The sequence below is a fragment of the Sminthopsis crassicaudata genome, chromosome 1 (assembly GCF_048593235.1).
Source record: "Sminthopsis crassicaudata isolate SCR6 chromosome 1, ASM4859323v1, whole genome shotgun sequence".
Lineage (NCBI taxonomy): Eukaryota > Metazoa > Chordata > Mammalia > Dasyuromorphia > Dasyuridae > Sminthopsis > Sminthopsis crassicaudata.
Window position 1 is genome coordinate 725,324,402 of NC_133617.1, and position 18,796 is coordinate 725,343,197.

The 18,796-nt window shown below is 37.8% G+C and overlaps 1 protein-coding gene across 8 annotated transcripts in view; it reads left to right on the top strand.

Moving 5' to 3' along the window:
• The window catches only part of FRMD4B (FERM domain containing 4B), a 337,387-nt gene that overhangs the window by 155,688 nt on the left and 162,903 nt on the right, over positions 1-18,796 (top strand). The window contains exon 1 of one of the 8 annotated variants that reach the window (XM_074284132.1): positions 3,526-4,433. The exons of the other annotated variants lie outside the window; for them this stretch is intronic. The gene's annotated coding sequence lies outside the window, so the exon portion shown is untranslated. Of the gene's footprint in view, positions 1-3,525; positions 4,434-18,796 lie in introns of those variants that run through there. 8 annotated transcript variants of the gene reach the window in all.

Genomic DNA, 18,796 nt, shown 5'->3' on the forward strand with positions numbered 1-18,796 from the left:
ACACTATTACATTCACATCCATAACTTATTCAGCCATTCCCCAATTGATGGGCATCTCCTCAATTTCCAATTCCTTGTCATCACAAAAAAAAAAAAAAAAAAAAAAGCTCAGGCAGCTAATTCAAAATTCAAATCCATTCCAATATTGTCCTCAGACACATGGAGATTAATTCACTTGTCTCAGGTCTCCCAGGTGAGACATGTTTGAGACAGGGTTCAAACCCAGATCTCCCAACTCTTGGTACTCTGATGCACTGATGGCCTATGAAACTCCAAACTAGCAACCACCAATGCTTCCTCCAGCTTATTGCTTATGTGTTGATCATTAGCCAGACTACAGGGCAGGCTTTAGTTTGTTAGAAAAATATTTGGCATCTTATAGCGACTTGGACATTTCTTTTATAGCTCAAAATACTTTGGGATATCTGGTAAAACCCAAGGACCTAAAAAAAAAGCTACTTTTTGTTTTTTATATCACCTTCATTTCCTCATTCTTCTGTTCTCCCCTACCCTGAGAGCCATCTTTTATAGTACTGGGGAGATAGCGGGTAGGAAGAGAAAGCAATTCAGCAAAACTGATCAGCATCTCAAACAAATCACACAATATATGCATTATCCCATCTCCAGAGTCCCTCATTTCTGTAGAGATAAGGGGGAAATAATGCACTGTCATAGGAGATGTAAATTTCCACCAGGAGAAGTTAATAACATTTCCCATTTAGAGATCTTGGGGTTCTAAGGCATCCAAGAATATTTCTTTACAATGTATGTCTTTTGAATGAGTTCTTTTCACTTGTGGAAACTAGTTTTAGAAGTTAAGTTCTCTCTTTTCCTAAAGCTTTTGTATTTATTTGGAGAAGTACTGGGTCATAGCAAAAAAGAGTAAGTGAGTGTGTGTGTGTGTGTGTGTGTGTGTGTGTGTGTACGCCCACATGATGTTTCTCTCTGTTCCACTTTATTTGGTTCTGTCTCTGTCCCATCCAAACCACTGGCCAGCCTGACTCTGATCAAAGGGCCTTAACACTGATTTCTGCAGTCTCAAAAAGCTAGTATAGATAAAATATTTCAGTCCTTCCATAGTTATTCTTCTATATTTTCCTCTAATCTCAACATAGAATCACAGAATTTGAAAACTAGAAAGTATCTTAAAGGTCTCCTACTCAGATCCATTCATGAAGGGAATCCCCCACTAGAACATAGCCAACAAGGAAAATGGTGGGGAACTCCTAAACTGACCCATTATGGAGGTAAAAATCAGATTTTTCTAACTATAATTTTTTTAGTGGGGAAGGCAATCAGGATTAAGTGACTTGCCCAAAGTCATACAGCTAGTAAGTATTTGAAGCTAGATTCAGGATTTTCTGACTCCAGAGTCAGTGCTCTATCTACTGCACCACCCAGCTAGCTGCCCTTCAGATGTGGCTCTGAGTTGACAGGAAGCAGTACCCCCTCCAGTTTGTTTTTAACAATAGCTCAGTTCCATAATCCAACTGGAGGGAAGCATTTCTGTCTTCCTGAGACTCAGAAAGACCTTGCATCATGAAATGTCAGGGCTGGAAGGGTCCCCAGCATCCTCATGTTATAAATATGTAAAGGGCAAGGAAGGCACTTCATCTCCAGAGACCTGTTTCTTACTTGTATAAAACGAGAGGATTGATTAAATCCTCTCAGATTTTTTGAGGTCCCTTCCAGCTCTATTTTTCAAGAGTTAAACTATGTGAAGAATGGAAAAGAGAGTCACAGATTGGGAGAGGAGATCAAAATCAGAAACCTGATAAAGAGAAAGAAAGAATGAAAATCCAGGCAGGGGTGATGAGATCTGCCTCTGGGGAAGAGACATAAGTAAAGACTAAGGTGGCTGGTGGGCTTTTGCTACAGGGATACACAGTAAGATGGTAAGAGGGTACATTGGGGCTAGAATCGGGAAATCCTGGGTTTGAGTTCCACCTTTGTTTGCCCCATCTCATCCCTGTAGCACTTACTTAACAAGGTATTATGAGATTCATGGGAGATAATAAATGGAAATTGTTTTGCAAACCTCAAAGTGCTATGTAACCTGGGGTTACTAGAGCCAGTTTGAACTGGCTCCTAAGAACTAATTGCTAAATTTTCAGGGTGAGCATTTACATATTAGAAATAGGCTAATGCTATAAGTAAGTGTTTGATTTATTGCTTTGTTGTCTAGACTTGTGGATTTATTTACTTTTGGTAGAACTGGTTGTTAAAACACTCCTCAGCACACCCCTATATATAGCTGTCAGTTGTTTTATCTTTATTTATTTGTTTGTTTATTTATTTAATTACTATTTATCTCATTTTATTAATACAAATGTAGTCACCACTTCCTTGAAAGGAGCAAAAGAGAGTAAAAAAAGAATAAAAAATAAAATAGACCGATGACAGTGATTCAAATATTAATATATAAAGGATTCCAATGAATCTCGCCAGGTTCTTTATATCTCTTGCTGGCCTTTAGATTTGGAGGAAGTACTTCCATTCATTTCTCCTAATCAATCACAGGACTGTTTTTCAGGTCATATTTCAAACCCTCTGAAAAAGGTACCCATCCTTTATGGTCCAGCGAGTTAAGGATGCTGATATTATCTCCTATTCAAAGCACAAAAAAGGGAAAATTCCATAAATGGTCTTGCCCTATTTAACGTTGTTTTGGTATCCAGGGGTTAAAAAACAAGGGAATTGACCCAACATAGGAAACTTCTCCTTTTGAGTTCTCAAGGGGGAAATGAGTAAGGTACTTTCCATCTTGTTATTTTTTCCTGAGCAAAGAGTACCCCTTCTGAAGGGAACATATGACTTCAAAAGTCTTCTAACTTCTTCCTGTTCTCCTTGCAGTCTTAGTGTCTCATTGATTATTGATTAGTGATTATATAAGATTCACAACTTTTGGTATTTAAAGATAAAATTCATGTAATGGGGCTGTCCCAGGAAGTGGTCATTCCTCTGGGTTGGAGGCCTTCATGCTAAGACCCATGGGTTGGGTAGGTTGAAGAGGTCACTCTTGTTCAAGATACATTGGGAAGATGGAATTAGTTGGTCTGGTTGTAAGCCACTGAACTTGAAACTCGGAAATCCTGGGGTAATCCGGGTCATCAGTAAACCAACCAATGACTTTCTATGGTTGACAAAATCAGAAATCAGTAAGTATTTCATAAGCACTTACTATACATCAGGTACTTAAGTCAGGTACATGTCTTTAAATAGATCTTTAATATTTGTAGGGAAGATAGGATTAGGGGCTGACCCATGATATCAGTGGTATACTCCACATTAGGAAAATCTCTCTACTAATTAAGTCAGCATCTTTCCTGCAATTTAGAGTTGAGGAGAAATGTCAAAGCATAGCCTAGGAATCCATAAAGGTCCCTAGGAACTTTTCAAAGACTATTTATTATAAAATTTAAAAGATTTATTATAGTTTTATACTTTAATAGTTTTAATCTCACAGAGTTGAGATTAAAACTACTAAAGTATAAAGCTATAAAAAACTATTTTTACAATAATACATTTTAATATGTAAATAACACATTTTAATTTCTAAAATGGTAAATATATGTAACCCATAATCACAAAACCTCTTAACAGCATCCACTGCTCTGGTTCTATCCTCTGACATCATGCAGAACAAGTCTAATTTTCTTCTAGGTAGCTGTAGCTCTTTGAATATTTGGAGACAATTCTCCTTTATCCCTACTAAGTCTTCTCTGAGGTAAATGTCCTCGTTTCCTTCGGCTGATCCCCAGATGACTTGAACATGAGGACTTTCACCATCCTAGCTGAAAAGTAGGAGATCAATGGAAAGAGGACAGTAAGCTTCCTAAAAATAATACCTCTCCTAATCCTTCACCTCCTTAAAGTTTGGGAAGTATTTGACATGTTTTATAATAAGGTCATAGAACTGGAAAATAATTCAGAAGACCCCTTTTTAGCTCCCTCATTTTTTATAACAGATGAGGAAACTGAGGTCCAAATTAATTAATTTGCCCAAGATGACAAAGAGGGTGAGTCCGTGGCAGATTTATCTACCTTGATGGCATAGCCCATCACTGAAAAATGGAAGGGTAATCAAATGGCTGAAGGTGCTTTTGTTTTTGTTTTGTTTTTAATGGGACTATATTTCACCACTGGCTTTGGAGGTACACTCCCAATGACTTTAGTTGACTGAAAGATTCAAACACTTTCCATAGTTCTCCTGACTCATGTCGAAAAGCTCTTGTTCCTGAATCTGTAATCAAAGGGACAAGCCGGGTTGGGTCATTTCCTTGAGATTATATGGCAACGGAAAGAGTCAGCATTTGCCTGTCCCTACTTCCACCAGCTCTCATTTGGAGAAAATGCAAGTGCTTAATGCATGCGTCCTTTGTCCCTTACTTTGGCTTCCGCCCTTTTAATTGAGAAGAGTCCGTGATCTAGAGGTAAGAACAATATATATTTTTCCCTAATGTTTCTTAGCAGAAACATAAAATGGGAAGATATTTTTTTTCACCTTAAAATATTGCAGCAGAAGGAAGGGCAGAACTGGTTATTAAAGGGAGAAAATCTGAGGATTGGATGCAAGACAGTATTGTTTTCTCAGTTTAGCTTCTGCACCGTCTGAAATGCTGCTTTTTGTAGTGTTTTAGAAAAGTTACTTCTTTGAAGACTCAAACACTCCATAGATTGATGAAACTGGGAGAGGGTGCCTGTCATCTACCTTCCCTACTACTTTTCCTGGCATTGTCTTCAATTCTGTCTTCCCCCACTTTGAGAATCCTAATATAGCATGTGCAGACTCTCCCATTGTTTTTGTGGGATTTGTGTTTGTTTTTATTTTCTCTTTTCTTCTTGAATAGAAATTTATTTATACTTTTAAAGCCCCAAAGATTATTTGATCGGCTTTGTTTCTGAGGAAGAGACAAAGATACAGAGCTGGCTTTTGGAGGTGGTTTTGGAAACTTGTCGGTAATGAGAAAAATAACGGGCTTTCCATTTGTCATTGTTAAATCTCTCATCAGTCAGGTTGACTTTGCCCTTATGTATTTTCAGATAGACTTAGCAGCATAGACAAGGGGTGCATCCCAGAACATATTAGCAGCCTTTTAGAAATATTCTTTTATTCTTTTGATGAAAGCGCTAGTTTTACTTTGAGAAAAAGGCAGGGAAACATACTTTTGTGTTCACACTGTATATGAGATCGAAATATGATCCAGGATAGAAATGTCATGTTGGGGGAGACCAATTTATTTTTAATTGAAACTTGACAGTGGAGGAAAAGTCTGATATCCATTGTGGATGATTCTTGAAAGTTTTTCCCTGGAATAGAGCTATAAGTAAACTCAAGCCCAATTCCATCTGTCTGTTGTGTTCCTGGTGGGTAGCTGTTAGAAGTGAGAGAAGGGATTTAAGTGGATGGGGGAATCTAGGGAGACATCAGAAAACAAAGGAAATTATCTCACATAAGACATTGGAAAGCCCTTGAGGAAAGAAGGAAGTCTGCAGAGGAAGTGGATAGGGTTTGAAAGGGAGAAAAAGAAATATCAAGAAACTAAAAATATTAGAATCCTATGGTACCAAGAGAAGAGCACTGGGTTTTCAGGCAGAGGGTTTTAATTGCATAATACTTAATCCCTGTGTGACTTTGGGGAGATAATGCATTGGAAAGAGATCTCTGGATTGGGTCATCATTAAAATAATTATATTATTATAGAGGTGGCACCAGACAAAGAGTAATAAATTAAAGCTAAATAAAGGTCTTAGATTCAAATCCTGACTTCTCATACAGGACCTGTGTGATTTAGGGTAAATTATTTAATCTCTGATCCTCAACTATAAAATGAGATCATTGAACTATATTGCCAGTAAGTCCTCTTCCAGACTAAGATCTGTGATTCTAAGATCTTCTAAAAAGGCAATCCCATGGCCCAATTCCCAAGAATAGAACACTATAGAGGAGAGCCACCAATTTCCCACAGAGTTTTGTTTAAAAGTTTATGGTTTGTCTCTTTCCTGTAGACACAACTATCTTATAATGTGGCCACCTGGAATATCACAGATGCAGGCTTTTAGAAAAGGTCCCATTATGATAAATTTTGATTAAGTTCCTACTATGTACAAGATACTGAATTAGCTGTCATAGTTACTAAAGAAGTTCCAGTCTATGATTTTATCTATATTATAATGATGATGATGATGAGAAAATATTTTAAAGTTTGCAAAATATATTTTTAGTTTTTAATGTATTGATGAGATACATATAATATAATTTTTAACATTTTTTTTTTAAGTTTTGAGTTCTAAATTCTATCCCTCTCTCTTTCTCTTCCTTCCCAGAAACCATGAAAAAAATCAGATATAGGTCACACATGTACAATGATGTTAAAATCAAAGAGATATTTTTAAAGAAATTTGCAAACATTGAAACGCTATATAAATATTATCTATCATCACTATTATTAGTAGTATTTGATTATCCTGATTTTTTTCTCTGTTCCTCTTTTCCTTTAAGAAAAAATTCTTTGCTCTATAGAATGGCCTCTATGAAATCAATGAAGCATGATACAAAGAGAAATTAAGATAATGTAAAAAAAATTATTTTTAGAAACAAAGTTTGCAAGGCTCTTTTATTTGATGCTTACAAAAACCTTATGAAGGAGGTAAATTATCCCCATTTGCAAATGAGGAAATTGAGACTGAGAGGAATCAAATGATATATCCAGAGTCACATAGCTAATAAATTTTTCTGAGGGATGATTTGAACTGAGATCTTCCTAATTATAATATCAATACTGCATATATATAGTATACCCCATAGCTTCAACTAGGCTACTCCCCATGTGGAAAGTGCCTCTGCTGGTACAGAAACTCAGGATGTGGCTTGTCCAGGATACACATAGCTAGTCTGTTGGAAGCAGCTGAACACAGGTCTTATAATGAATAGTATAACATGCTAGTTTTCCTGGGCCCTGAAGAACAAAGACAAAGGAAAAAACAGTCCCTGCCCTAATGGAGCTTTTTCTTGTTGTTTTGTCCTTCCTTCTCAAAAAAGGACCATGATATCTGGGAGGTGATACCATGACTTGCAAGTGAATTGGATTTAGGTAAGGGGAGGCTGTGCAAGGTCACCTGCCTCACCTTCCCCTCCAGAGTCATCTGGGTCCACTGGCAAGATCAATAGAACATAGCCCAGCATAAGTAAATACTTCATTATCTGTGCTAGGAGAACACACGCTTCCTTAACAGTTAGAGATGCTCAGGAATGGCTTGGCATGTCAGTTGCCACCTGAACTGAGCCTTAAGGAAAAGCAAAAATCCCAAGTAGTAAAGGGGGGGGGGAAAACTAGTAAAAAAAAATTCTGGCAGAATATGAGCTCAAGCAATAGGATGCCAAGTTTAGGGAACTATAAGATGATTATAGTTTGCTGAGCCTGATGTGTAGTAGATAGAATGTCAGACTTTAAGTGAGAAAGCTCCAAATTTGAATTCTTCCTCTTACTAGCTGTATGACCATAGGTAAGTAAATTAATCTCCTTCAGCCTCAGTTTAGGGATCTATAAAAGAGAATAATAGCATTCATCTAAGAAAGTGGTTGTAAGGATCAAATTTCATAAGTGTACATATATATACATATATATATAGCAAACTTTAAACACAAAATATAAATGTTTCCAATTGCTGTTTTTTTTTTAATGTGAAGGATATGAAGGGGAGTAATCTAAAATTAGTCATCAGATTGTGATGATCTTTGAGGAATTTGTACTTTTATCCTAAGGGGTACGTGAATATTCTTGAGAAGGGGAGTAACATAGACTGATCTTTGCTTTAAGGTGATTAATTTTTTTTTAATTTTTATAATATTATCCCTTGTATTCATTTTTCCAAATTATCCCCCCTCTTCACTCCCTCCCCCCGATGAGAGGTAATCCCATACATTTTACATGGGTTACAGTATAACCTAGATACAATATATGTGTGTAAATACCCTTTTCTTGTTGCACATTAAGTATTAGATTCCGAAGGTATAAGTAACCTGGGTAGATAGACAGTAGTGCTAACAATTTACATTCACTTCCCAGTGTTCCTTCTCTGGGTGTAGTTGTTTCTGTCCATCATTGATCAACTGGAAGTGAGTTGGATCTTCTTTATGTTGAAGATTTCCACTTCCATCAGAATACATCCTCATACAGCATTGAAGTATACAGTGATCTTCTAGTTCTGTTCTTTTCACTCAGCATCAGTTGATGTAAGTCTCTCCAGGCCTCTCTGTATTCCTCCTGCTGGTCATTTCTTACAGAGCAATAATATTCCATAACCTTCATATACCATAATTTACCCAACCATTCTCCAATTGATGGGCATCCATTCAACTTCCAGTTTCTAGCTACAACAAAAAGAGCTGCCACAAACATTTTGGCACATACAGGTCTTAAGGTGATTATTTTAACAGCTAGGTGATGAAAAGGGGAGAGTCTAGAAGAAGAGGGATTTATTGGGAGGCTTTCAGAATTGTTTTGGAGAAAGGTGATGAAGAGCTGAACAAGAATAGGAGCTGGTGGTGAATGTAGAAGAGGGGATACAGGCAAAAGGTCTTGTGGCTAAAATTGTCAACTTTTCATAGGCTCAGCTTATATCAAGTCCAAGTCTGTAACAAATAGGGTTTTGGACCACATTCTGTCATCCTAGGATTAGTTCTCGTCTTTTTTGCCAGTTTTTCCAGGTCCTCCACTTGCTAATGCTTCCCTCTCTCTTATTACTTTTCATCTCCTCTGAACACACACAGAAACGACACACTTAAGTTTATGTGTGACATATTATATAATATACCAAATTATTTGCATGTTCTCTCCCTTTTCAGAATGCATTCTCCTTGGGGGTAAGAACTGTGTTTTTGCCTTCCTTTGTATTTCCACCACTTAGCATAGTCCTTAGCATATAGCAAGCATATAATAAATGAATGTTTGTTGATCAACTGACTGACTAATCATATCCTGGTTTTTTTTTTATATTACAATTGAGGCAAAAGGGAATTAATTAGATGTCCAAAGCCAGTTAAATTAAGAGTATTCCTCCATGGTGTCAATATTAATCAAAGAATTTTAGAATCCATGGCCATCAGGATCAAAAGAATATTTACAAGTTGCCTAGTCCAAAAGTGGCAGTTGACAAGCAAAAATTCCCCAGGGCCTAATATCAGATTTAGAAGTATGTTTAAACATTTAACAAAAAAATTAATATGTTAATTAATATTATAGTTATTATTGTGACTTATTAAAGTCATGGAGTCTTCAAGGATCTGGGTCTATTTGGGTTTGATTCCCCCTTTTGTGTAGATGTGTAAACTGACCCAGAAGATTAGAGGGCTTCCCCAAGGTCACACAGATCCTTAGTAACAGAGCAAGGACTAAAACCCAGTCCTTTCCCAAGGGGAACTTTCTCTTTTCACAGCCTCACAGCTGATTCATTTCAATACCTGACGGTATTCACGTTGTCACGGTTTCATGTGCTGTAAAAATGGATTTATGAATACACCTTGCTATAGAAATGTGAAAGATGATTTGAATCTTCTTACCAATTAAATCTAATTTCCTCTTGCACCTCTTTGCAAGAGACCAAGACTGGCTGGAAAGGACAGGAGAAAAAATACTCATAACATGCAACAAAAGCTAGTCAAAGGCAGGATTATATTAGAAGAGATCAAATGAGTTATGGCTTTATTCCCCCTTACTTTGAACATATTTTCAGAACATAAAAATGCCTCCAAATTATCTTGGCAGAAACCTGGTACCAGGCTCACAATTCTGTCCTGTGGCCAGAAAAGCAATTCTGTACAGTGGCAGTTAAGCCTGCATTTGAGATGCCTAGAAACAGGCTACAGAAGTTTAAAAATGAAGGACGGTTTTCTGAAGTTCAGGTGCAGCTCAGCATGAGAAAAGTGGTACATGTGACTTAGGGCTGTAGGGAAATAGATCAAGGATAGTCAAATTGATAGTCTCCTGGGAAAAGATGCAAGAAAATGGAGAAAGCATGGATGGCCCTCATTCCTGTGGGAGGTTTTCCCTTTAATAGAAAACTTGATAAAGCACAATGACAAAGACATTTTTGTGGTTGCCTACTTGGTTCTTACCTCCCAATTTATTTTTTAATTGATATTTACTGCAATACTGAAAAAACTCTGACTTAGTTGAGGTGGGAATCCCTTTTCGATGGGACCAAAGGAGACGCATATACAATTTCTCGTCATGTGCACTTGTTCTTTCCAAACTCTGCAAAGAATGGCAGTATCATATGGGGGGAGGAAGGAAGGAAGGAAGCAAGAAAGGGTAGGAAGGGAAGAAGGAAGGAAAGAAGGGATGGAGGGAAGATGGAAAGGAGAGAGGGAAGAAAAAAGAGAAGGAGGGAAGGAAGCAAAGAGAGAGGGAGAGAGGAAAGGAGGAAGGAGGAAGGATGAAAGGAAGAATGGAAAGAAGGGAAGGAGATATGGAAAGAAGGAAGAAAATAAACATCTATTAAATCTCTGCTGTTTGCCAGGCACCATACTTTGTGCTTTGTAAATATTATCTCATTTGAGACTCCCAGCAACCCAGGGAAGTAGGTACTGCATAATGCTTATTTTACAATTGAAGAAAATGAGGCAGACAGAGGTGACGTGACTTGCTCAGGATCACAGCACAGTGTCAGCGCTAAGTATCTGAGGCTGAATTTTAACCCAGGGCTTCCAGACTCTAGCCCCAATATACTGGATTTCAGAAAGAGTGCTGGATTTGGAATTGTAGATTCTGGATTTTAATCCTGGCTCTGTCCCTTATATTTGTATTACCTTGGATGAATCACTTAATAATTTCTCAGGGTCTCCGTTTCCTCATCTGTAGAGTGATGAGGTTGGACCCAATTGAGCCATTCCCCATTCTGTCCTTGGCTCTGTGACAAGCATGTGCTTAGTGAGCCAGGGGTTTGTTTGGTCTCATGACTCTGCTCTGATCCCTCCTGCTCACGGCCACCTCACCTCCCTCCTCTGAGCATATATTTCTTGGATTGATTGAAAATCATCATGAAAAACCCAACAGGGTTGCTTGATATTGCTACTCTTCAATGTATTTTGATGTTATCTTTGGTTGTCATATGTTGTTATCCATCATAGTTACTTTCCTGTCTCAGATACTATCTTTTCTTAGAAATTATTTATCGTGAAAGACATTTAATACAGTGAATATGGTGCGGAAGTAGGAGATCCTGCGGGGAAATGCTGCCTTTTGCCTTTCTTTGTATCCCCAACACTTAGCACAGTGCCTGGCACATGGTAGGTTCTTAATTAATACTTAGTGACTAACTTGAAATCAAAAGATTAAATTTCAAATCCTATTATCTGTATGATCTTGGGCAACTTAGTTAATTTTAACTTTAGTTAATTTTCTAGCTCTGTTTTACCCACATAAAATCTAGGATTGGGGCTAAATTATCACTAAGGTCCTTTCAGTCAAGGCAGCAAGACTGTCAATAAGTTGATAAAATGCCTGCTCTTGGTCCTTGATTTTTGTTTGTGTGACTTTAGACAAAAGAGAAGGATTAGATTAATCCTTCAGCTTTCAGCCTCAAGATTCTAAATTACAGTGAAATGTGCACTTAATCAAGACTAGCTCAAAGGAAAACAACATAGAAGGATCCCTGGGTTCAGATCCTGCCTGATGTTTATTATATTATATTTGTGACCTTGGCAAATCAATCTCCCTTGGCCTCAAGTCCCTACACTATAAAATGAGAGAAGAGGATCTGGTCTAAATGGTTCCTGCGGTCCCTTCTGAATATATGAAGCTAATAAGCTAGGATCCTGAGACTCTTGCCACGATGTCATTAGCCCCAGCCAAAAACAATAAACATAACTCCAATATTCTCTCAGCAATTCTATGCAGCTGCAAACCACAGAATACCACAAACTCAGAAAAAATGAAATTATAACCCAAATGGTAATGGAATGATGACTAGTGAGCATAAATGACCTGTGCTGTATTTATTATCGACTTGTGTTTGAGAACTAATAAAAAAAAAAAAGACAGTATCAAGAACACACACTGTCATAAAAGTTGGACCAGTCACAAAATAAAAGTAAGAGTCAACATATAAACAATCTCAGTGGAACACTGCTACCATAGAAGTAAAAAATGGACAAGAATGGCTTCTATACATTGGGTGGTCGTCTGGAGCATTTTTGAGAAATTATCAGAAATATAAAGGCATTTCAGTTTATATCAATGGAGAGGAAATATCTACACTTGTAAAACTGTGAATCTACTAAAGTTCTCAAATATCAGCAATGGAGAACCTACACATTTTCTAAGACCTAAAATTTTGAAATTTGTAATCATGATTTTAGCCATAGTAAGGATAGGATTTTAGAACAATGCCTTCATTTCAACAGATGAGGAAATTAGTCTCAGAGAGATTATGTCTCTGGCCCAAGGTCAGATGGGAAATAAATTGTCAGAGATGGAATTTGAACTCAGGTTCTCCAACTCAGGAACTAGGTGTCCCTGAGTAACATTTCAAATGGTTAAGATGAAATAAAAGAATGTTTTCAAGTACAGATCTGGCAACATTTGTTAGTTGAGGAAGAAAATTAATCACAAAACCATTTGAAAACCAGATCCACTGATGAAGACCATGCTTTTGATTAACTTCAGTATTAACAAATGTAAATAGAGATTGAGTTATATATCTGTCTCTAATATAATACTTTTTTTTTTACAAAGATTTTTTTGAGCTTTGGACAGCCCTCTTCTAGGCATTCCTGTGCCCATGGCAAACGAAAGACTGGCCCTTGTCACTAAAATTTTTAAATTAAATATTTACTATGAATTCTAGGCATTGTTCTAGATTCTGGAAATAGAAGTCAAAAGTGGAAAACATCCCTGGCCTTCCTAGGGCTTATATCCTATTAAAGAAGCAATATGATTTTATAGTTAGATTATTAACTTTCCAGCAGGTTTTTGGAATAATCAGATAGTTCTAGATTGACAAAAGACTTTCCTCCCAATAATTCTATGAAGTAAATAATGAATCTATTGTTACCCTCATTCTGCAAATGAGAAAACTGAGGTTCTAAGAGTTTATCCATAGACAAAGAGCCAGTGTTTAAGACAGAATCCAAAAGGCCAAATCTCCAGCCTCCCACTCACTGTGCCACACTGCCTTTTGGAACCACAGGGACCATTTTACCTCTCCCTCCATAGCTATTTATAATATTCCTCTGGGAGAAGCCTTGAGCAACAGTTCTGGGTACTTCACGAACAAGGAGATATGGGTATTTTTTTTTTTCTTTCTCTTGGTACTTTCCCTTGTATTCAGTGGAGAATAATGTTGCCATAGCAGTACCTGTGAAAGTAATTACCACACTTAACTGCAGGAGCTACCACCAGCTCTCTGGGGACTGATCCAGAAAACTCCCAAGACCTCCCTGTACCAGCTACAAGAGACTTGGAGGAAACAAAATGTTGCCATGAGCAATATCTGCCCTTCCACTGTAGTCCCACTGTACACCATAAAGAATGAAGGAGAGCCACATTTTTAACAGACCAAGCCCTGGGGTTTAAAGAAAGACGTGATGGGAGCATTTCTTTCTGTTATATTTGTTTCATTTTAAAGGAGAAAAAAAATCATCTTGTTACAGTATCAAAAACCTTTTTGGCCTGAGAGGAGAGATGTTGATTCCCAAGATCCTCTGTTAGTTTAAGAATTAGCATTCTATTCCAGTGTATTATCCATTCAGAGCAGCTTCTGGCAGCTGTGGGCCCTGCCACCCCCAGGAGAACAAAGGGCAGTCTCCAGTCTGTGACATAAGAAATGGCCAGGGCTGTCCTGAAGAAGACCTCTAGTTTACTTCAGATTAATTTAACATTAATGAGTAATCTGCATTCATACAAAGTAGGAGTGAGAGTGGGGATGAAATGGAGATATTTTTGTCTCCCTGTTAGACATCTGTCCCAAACCAAGCCATTTTCAGTTTTTAAAGCAATTAGGTCTATCTTGAACAACTCCAGTGGTTTCCATTTGCCTTTAGGACAGAGATTCTTAATCTCATGTCTTATTTTAGTAACGATATTTCATTACAATTGTTTTTGTAATCCTATAAATAGGATTTATAATCCTATTATAAAATAAAATAAAATTTTATGCATTTAAAACATGATTCTGAGAAGGTGAGGCTGCCTTGAAGACTTAGGGGTGAGGAAAGACAACAAGCAGAGAGGTAAGGAAAAGCCCTCAGTGATCTGTGCACTCAATGGTGGCCCCTAGATAAAGGAGTCTGAGGTTTCTCCTTGATCTGATCTTTGCTAGCCCTCCCTTCTTGGAAGAAAAAACTGGTTTTATGATCTTTCCTGGTTCAAGGTTAGATATTTTAGCTCGTCTCTCCTGACTTTGGGTTTAGTATTTCTGACCAGTGGTTCCCAGTCTTTGAGTGTGAGGACTTCTTGCTATCATAAATGCTTTTACATTTCCCAGAGTTCCACATGATAGTTCTGTTGGGGAGGCAACATCCCGCCAATAAGTCAGTCAATATGTTCAGAGCCCATGGAGTATTGGAGATTGTGTTTAAGGACCAGGTGTTACATCCCAGCTTTAGACCTTGGTGATCTTTGGAAAGCCCTTGTATCCTTGTCTGCAAACTGAGAGATTTTGTATTAAATCATCTCTAGAGACCTTCTCCCTCAAAATGTGTTGTCCAGAACCCAGGTTCTTGACAGTTCTATAGCACTGGGCAAGTGGTTTTTTTTTTTTTTTTTTTTTTTTTTTCCTTTTCTTTCTCTTTTTGCTGAGGCAATTGGAATTAAATTAGTTAGGAAGTGTCTAAGAACAGATTTGAACTCAGGTCTTCCTGACTTTAGGGCAGTGCTCTATCCACTGCACCACTTAGCTGCCCTATGGGCAAGTTGCTTTGATCCTTAGGGCTGTTTCCTAATCTATTAAAAAAAAAAAATCTATAAAAAAGCAAAGCAATTAGACAAGATGACTCTACTGTTAGTATCTGTCAATTTAAAAAATTGAGTGCTTTTAAATGAATTTTGTGTTTATCACAATGGAATCTATCTGCATTTATTAGATTTGGGGAGGTTTTTTTGTTTGCTTGCTTTTTTGGTGAGGGTTAGGTGGACTGCACCACTGGTTTAATTTGTTTGAAGAACTTCCCAAATAGAAATTCTCTCTACTGATACAGAATATCAACTCATCTGTAACTTCAAATCTCTTTGCCTCAGGCAAAGCGAATAACTCTTCCTGGGTTATAAAACATGTTTGTTATTTGTCCTTCATTCTCGAAGAACACCATGACATCAGGTGACATGCAAGTAGATTGGATTTAAGTGAGGGAGGGCCGGGCAAGGTCACCTGCCTCACTTTCCCCTCCAGAGCCACCTAGTAGCCAGATCAGGATGCCTGGAGCTGTCCTCCGGGAACATCCAGAGCAAAGGGAGAGAGATGGGAATTGGAGAGACATGATTGAGAAGCAACAATAATTAGTGTTGGTTAGACCTGAATACAGGACAGTTCTACCTGAGATTTCACAGAGAAGAGATTTCTAGCATAATACTTTCAACCCTTAGCACAAGGTTGTAATCAATTAGCAGAATATAGCTTCTTTCATTCCCATGAAACTCTGAATATCGTGCAAATTAAGTGCATACTGCCTCGAAAATTTTATGACCATTTTCTTACTGAAGAAATATTAAGTAGTGGAGGAAGAGCTGTCTGTGAAGCTGGGATAGATTTAAGGCCTGCTTCTCATTCATATTACCTATGTGCCTAGAAACTACATAGGGAGCTATGGAACACAAAGTGTAGAGGAGACGAAAGACCTGAATTTGAATTCTACCTCAAGACATTTAGTAGTTGTGTAACCCTGGGCACAGTGTAACACTCAGAATCCTTATCAATAAAATGGAGAGAATAATGGCACATGCCTCACAGGATTGTGGGGAGGGTCAAATAAGATAATTATAAAATGCTTTGCACATAAATGCTAATTATTATTATTATTTAACTTCTTAATATCTAAGGCTACAATCCACCAGCCAAGAAACATTAATTCTATGCTCTATAGAACTCTCAGTCTGCATCAGTGGAGGGAAATTACATAAGGGGAATGCCCCACATTGTTGGAAAAATTACTCTCCCAGTAGTGCTATTAGAAATCCTATAATAGTGAAATAAGAATCAAAACTACCAGTGACCCAAATGGTGAATAGGGAGATGCTTGTGGACATGAAGTATCAGCAGAGACTTGCATAGGAGGAATAACCTAAAAGATTAGGTCCAGGAAATGTAGAATAGGAAGAGGAAGTGTGGGCGGTTATATGTCAAGAGCAAGGGCTGACAGATGGATGGCCTGATTACTGGACTAGTCTCCACCAAGGAGACCCCAAGGAAGGCCTCCAGCACTGTGGTCTGACCTTCCTGGAACAATTCATGAGAGGACGGTCACAAAAATTATATGAGATGAAAAGTGGAGAAAGTACCCAAATCCATGAGGTTATGGAGCTATTGAAGTACTCTGAAGAAAGCTCACACCCACAAATTTGCAATTTAATGATCCGAAGAAAATCACTCTATTGGGTTTCTGGTTACCTCCAAAGAGATTCTGTCTTTCTATTTTTAATCACTAGCCAATCAGAATCAGCTCATCCTCAGCTTCTATTATGAGCTAAGTGGATGATCTCAGGGTGATAATATATTAATAATGAAAAGATCGCTGGTCTTGGAATCCGGGGAGATCTGGAGTTTGAATCTCACCTCTTGCACTAGCTATGTAAACATAGACAATTCAGTTGGTTTCCTTATTAGTAAATTGAGAATAGACAATCTCAAGTACTTGACCAGCCACCTAAATCTTAAGATATTGCGGGTTGTTTTTCATTTTGGATCTGCTGAAATTTAGTCTTTATCTAATTAGGCAGTGTTGTATAGAAGAAGGCAGTATACTGGTCTTAAATCTGGAAAATTTGTTCTTGAGTTCTGTCTCTGATATTTATTAGCTGTGTAAACCCTGATTAATCTCTCTGAGTTTAGTTCCCTCATCTGAGAAAAGGAGAAAGTGTCGCACCTGCCAGAACTAGTAAAATCATATATATACACATATGTGTATATAAATATTATATATCTGCTTGCCAGACTTTTAAAGCATGATATATCATTATAAATTAGTATTAATTCCTTTTGAGCTACTTGAAACTATATTGTAAGAAATTTATACATAACTTATTTTTGTCACTAAAAATAGTAATTTCTGGTAACTTAAAGTGGGAGCGAGACATGGGGGAAAGTGTGTTGGTTTTGGAATCAAATCTCGCCTCTCCATCCACACATCTCAGAGTCTTTTTTTTTTTTTTAATTTTATTTATAAATTTTTTTGACAGTATATATGCATGAGTAATTTTTTTTATAACATTACCCCTTGTATTCATTTTTCCAAATTATCCCCTCCCTCTACTCCCTCTCCTTGATGACAGGCAATCCCATATATTTTACATGTGTTACAATATAACCTAGATACAATATATGTGTGTAAATACCATTTTCTTGTTGCACATTAAGTATTAGATTCCGAAGGTATAAGTAACCTGGGTAGATAGACAGTAGTGCTAACAATTTACATTCACTTCCCAGTGTTCCTTCTCTGGGTGTAGTTGTTTCTGTCCATCATTGATCAACTGGGAGTGAGTTGGATCTTCTTTATGTTGAAGATATCCACTTCCATCAGAATACATCTTCTTACAACATTGAAGTGTACAGCGATCTTCTGGTTCTATTCATTTCACACAGCATCAGTTACATCTCAGAGTCTTGCAAGCCACTCGGCCTCAGTGCCCCTGCCTAGTCGTCTTAATCTAATCCTTTGGCATGGACTTCAGAAGGTGTGTAGGGTCAACTAGTCGGAAGATAGAAAGATGGTCCACATCCCTCTCCTCCTCCAATAATCATTGAACTTATTATTCCCTGTTCTGCCTCTATCCTGGACTGAGCCAGAAGAAGAAAATTATAATCTAATCATTCATTTGCTATTGGAAAAATCTGTACCCTGCTCCCAGCATACTCACTCTCTGCCCTTCAGATCACATTATAGCTGATGGAGATGGGGCATGGGAGAGGGATCTGTTTTCTGGGACTATGACTGATGAGAAAGATCCCTGCCTTTACTCCTTTTCGTTTTGAAGGGAATTAGTGATAAATAGGCATCCATCAGATACAACAGATGGCAGATCTCATTTCTTTCTTTCCTCCCAAGCCCATCCCCTTTCAGAACTTCTGAGAGCACAACAGTATGTCCAGTTCACAACTTCAGCATTATTCTCAACCCCTCCCTCCCTCTCCCCCAAGATGTCCCATCATTTGCCAAGTCTGCTTGCTGCCTCCAGATTCCTTGCAACTGACTCCATGTCTCTGCACTGATACTACCCTAATTCAGCATCATGTACTAGACTAATTGGTTTCCCTGCTTCCAGTCTTTCCATTCTCCATCAAATGCTAGACAAAAAACATTTATTTAGCACCTGTAAGCACTGAGGATGCAAAGGCAAGAACTTTAGGAGCTTTCATTCGGATGGGAGAGATACAAATAACTATGAGCCTACATTATAAGACATATGTATAGAAATGTGAATATGTATGTGTATCTATAGATATCTAGTAAATCATCAATTTCAGCGGGAAGTCACCAATAAGGGGACAGGGAGCAAAAGGGAGGAGAAAGCAGATAAAGATCTTCTACAAAGAGTAGGATTTGAGCAAAGTGATTATTCTAAAGCATCTGTCTAACAGC